Below are 4,849 nucleotides of genomic sequence, written 5' to 3' on the forward strand. Positions count from 1 at the left end.
TCATCTACTATGATTCCCTTACTTCATAGCTAAGGAAAAATTGAGTCCCAGACACTAAGTAATTTGTTCAAGGTCTCAAAAGGTAGTCATGATCTGAATGCCTGATCTCTGATGCCAAATTCAGTATTCTTCCCTCACTTCCCCAGCCCCTGCTAATCTCCCTTGAGATTATATACAAATATATTACGTACATAGATATTTACATATTGCCGCCCCATTAGAAAAAACTTTGCTTCTTGGAGAAAATATAGGAGAATATGTGCTTCTTGATAAAAGTGACTATTGTTTTTGTTTGTCCTTTCCTTGTTTCTTCATATGTAGTGTCTGGCATATAATAAGTGCTTAATAAATGTTCACTGACTGCTTGATATTCCAATGCACCACACTGCCTCTCATGATCAGTCTACCATGAGGTAGCAAATCATTCCTAGATGCTGAATCTTAATCACTCTTTCTCAATGAGATGTGAGTGGGTTGACAATTGCCAAACCCAGAAGATATCTCCAGCCCTTTCAGTGAGGTGGATTTTTTTTGTTTGTTTTGTATTTTTCTTTTTTTTTCTCTCTTTTGGGCAGGGCAATGAGGGTTAAATAACTTGCCCAGGGTCACACAGCTAGTAAGTATCAAGTCTCTGAGGCCATTTTTGAACCCAGGTCCTCAGGTCCACTGCACCACCTAGCTGCCCCTTCAGTGAGGTGTTAATGGGTATAGCAAGTACCTTCAGAGGGAGCTATAATATCCCAAACAGTGGCTTACATTTTTAAAAATTATTTTCCAGTTGTGTCTGACTCTTCATGACCCCATTTGTAGTCTTCTTGGCAAAGATATTAAAGTGGTTTTCCATTTGCTTCTCCAGCTCATTTTACAGATGAAGAACAGAGGCAAAATGGATTAAGTGACTTGCCCAGTAACATAGATAGTGTTTGAATTTGAACTCATGAAGATGAGTTTTCCTGATTCTAAGCCCAATGTTCTATCTACTATAGCTGTCCCTAACAAAAGACTTACATCCCTAAAACTCATCAGTTTTAAAAGAATGAACACTCTAGTATTCATTCATTTAAATGAGTACTTTGTGCAACTCACTATACTAGAAGTCAGTAAGTTAATAAACATTTATTACGCAGCCACTACATATCAGGTACACAGTACCTAATAATAAGTGCTAGGTATAGAAAGAAAAAAAAAGTTTGTCCCTGACTTCAAAGACCTCAAAATCAAATGAGGGAAGGCAATGGAGGAGGAGAGAACCTTGCAGGGAGGGAGTGAATTCCATGAGGGGTTGGGGAATGATGAGTAGCTAGGTGGAAAATGGGGAAATAGTTGTGCTGGGTGCCCTTCTTACATGGATAATCTAGGAGGAGTTATCCATGTCTACCCTCCACCCCTTCCATTAGAAAGAGGGCCCCTGAGAATACTGACTAGGTATGAGTTTCATAGTTAATGTGATCTTGTAGGATAAGGTTCTAGACTCCATAGTGAAGTTCAGAAGAGTACAGCTGAGTAAGGAATAATTAAGTAAAAAATTCACAATTTTAAGTTAATCATAGTTTTTACTCTTGTGGAAGTTTGTTACAGGGATAATTCAAATATACTTAACTACAAAGGTGCACATGTTAGAAAAAATTGAACTAAGAGGTCTGTGAAGTACAATGTCTGCTTTCCTTTATTGATCTCTAATACAGTTGAAAATGACAGACAACACTGTTGCTTGTTGCCGGAGTAACTGTAAACCAAGGTTCTTAACCAATTTTGAGTCTTAGTTAAATTACAACTCTGTGAGCTATAGTATTCTCTCTAAGCCTTACTTTCCTCATCTCTAAATGGGAACCATATGCTTCTTAGAGGATTACTATGAGAAAAAATCTTATGGTACTATATAATATATGTAAGTTTTCTTTTGGCATCACTATCCTCATAAAGGTGCCATCCAAGTTTTATTTCTTTGGTTTATAAGGTTTGTAAATGTATTTACAGCTTATTCTGGGGACACAAATTCAAATGCAATTCTTAACTTAAATAATGGATTGACAGCATTTAAATTTTCCAGTGGTTGAGGCAAAGGTCCTCAGATCACTCAACAATACACCTGCTGTGCATAAGCTTTCTCTAAGGCCAATAAATTTTCATCCTAAAAGTGATAAATGCCCTTTTCAGGAGAATACTAGAATTTATTCAGTGCTTTAGGATTTGCAGGTACTTTACATATATTATCTAATAAGGATATTATTTAATTTCAGCCAATGTCTGTCTTTTGGACAGTCACTTGTTTAGAGCAACAACTATTGTTAATCTGAGCTAATCCGAATGTATACTGTTAAATTTCCTCTTTATCTAGAATAGTGTAAATGATCTATATCCATTTCTTTACACTGTGCAGTGAGGTTACAGAGCTGACAGTCATTCTGTGTCTAAATGCCAAGGTTCATTAAAATAATAGAACAAATGACACACAGGAAAAGGGAAAATGGAGAATAATAAATAATCAACTGAGCAAGTAACATTCCACTTATGCAAATCATGCTCATTTCTATTTCAATGCCAAAAACAAGTATGACTATGAGGCTGTTCCATAAACAATAGATAACACAGCTGTTCCTCTGAAGGCCATTTTTAAATTCACTCCCATTAATTAGAAAGCTAATTCTAGTAAAAACTCCTCTCTTCAACCTCCATTGATCACCTAAAAAACATGCACATGTAATTTGTAAGAAAATGCCCTCACACTGCTCTTATATTTGATTTCAAGTGAAGAATCCCACACCTATTGCTCTTCTTACATGGGAGGGGAATGACACTTTGGATTGATTCAGACTGGTAGCTTGGACCTCTCATTTTCTATCTTCTGAGTTGATTTTCTCCAAACGTCCTTCCATGAAGTAAACAGTTCCAACAGGAGACAAAACTAGAAACAATGAGTTTGATTTGGCTAGTCTGGCATTGAACTTTTTTGGAAGCTATTCCTGCATTAGAGATTTTTTCCCCCAAAGAATCAAAAACATCCTTCAGGGCAATCTGCCCAAGTTTTATTCATTTCTTCCATATTGCACCCTACTCTGAAACTGGAACTATAGGATCATTCAGGGATAGTCTTTATTTTGCCAACACACAATAGAAATGAAAATATATTCTTGTTGCTAGTATAATACTGTGAAGAGATCTAAGACAGGGAAAAGATATGTGCTTCCACAATAATATACTGTTCTTAAAATGTGGTCAGTCCATTGTTAACAACACATACACTCCTGGTTCACAATAGCCTCCACATAGTTTGGCGATATCTTTATTCAGGTCTTATATTTATTGAAACAGGTCAAAATTGACACAGGGCTTTGGCCAATCATTATAAGGCTCTTAGCTTTTACACAGAATAAATCATGACTAAAAGCAAAATAGAAAAATAAAATCAAATCCCTGTACAACTGTGCAACTCACAGAGTCCATACTCCATTGTCTACTGATAATGAAAGATATTAACTAGCATTCTATTTTTTATTATTTGTAATCACATTTTTGAAGAAAGGGAGCAAGAGAGCAATTTAAAGGACTTCTATTGACTGAAATCAGACATAATTTGGGAGGAAAAAACGAATGAGGAAAACAAGTAGAAACCTGAGACACCCAGCACTTCCCATAGTCTTTTGTTACTCCATATTTTTTTTTCATTATTAAAGCATCATGTTGCATAACACAAATGTGAACTCTCTGAAAATTCTATTTGGAGAGACAAAGTGCAAGCTTTTTGCATTACTTTCAGATTACTTAATTCTATGGATTATTCATAGCTTGATTTAAGTGAAAGCCTTTATATGTTAAACTATACCCAGCTTTTAAAAATGATTAAAATTACAATCTTGACAGAGAAATAAAATCTTTCTTGGATATAACTTACTTGATTCCTTTTTACCAGTTTTCTCATAGATTGTTTATTCACTGGAAGGTCTTTTGAAATGTAACAGTTTTGCCAATGATCATATATATGCCATTGGACATTGGGCATTGGTATTCCACTCCCTATCTATACCTCTACCTAGATTCAGCTCCATGGAATGAGTTTCCCTATCCAGTATAAGCTCATCACTTCAAATCTGATCACCTGCTTCCAACATGAATACTACCTCCCTAGGTTTCCTGTCTTTTCTGATTCCAAGGCTGAAAGGTAGAGTACTAATCTTTTCCAAAGCTTTCCTTTAGAGAGGGCAGAACTTGGACTTCCAGCTCATTCCACTATTCATCTGCCTGGTTTCAAATTCATGGAATAAGATACCACAGTGCCATATACTCCCTGGTGTCTTCCTCCTACACCCTTCAGTTTCCTTTTGTGTACTGTCTTCCCCCATTAGACTATAAGCCCCTTGAAGACAGGGAGTATCTGTGCTTAAAACAGTGCTTAAAACAGTGCCTGGCACATAGTAGGTACTTAATAAATGTTGATTTTATGAGTATGTGTGTGTATAATTGTTGTTGTCCCTCTCATTCTGATATCCCCTGCCCCATGAGGAGAGGAAAGTATGGAGTCTTAGATGGAGTGCTGGTAAAAGTGAGTTCAATCCTTGCCTCAAACAAATGATGGCCATTTGACAGTGTTGTAGGCAAACCTATAAAACTATAAATTACAGAGAAGGTGCTTGCCTGTATAAGTCTACTGGTATTTCCCCAACAGCAATGAAATCACATGTCCAGTTTCTATGTGTGGTATTTTTTATAGTAACTATTTAGTGATAAAGGGTGAAAAATAGATGAGGGTGAAAAAGAAGAGGTAGGCAGCACAGTGGAGTGTATGATAGAATTGGAGTTAGCAAGACCAGAGTTAAAGCTTGTTTCTGACAATTACTAGTTGGGTGACATT

This window comes from Dromiciops gliroides, chromosome 2 (assembly GCF_019393635.1).
Source record: "Dromiciops gliroides isolate mDroGli1 chromosome 2, mDroGli1.pri, whole genome shotgun sequence".
Lineage (NCBI taxonomy): Eukaryota > Metazoa > Chordata > Mammalia > Microbiotheria > Microbiotheriidae > Dromiciops > Dromiciops gliroides.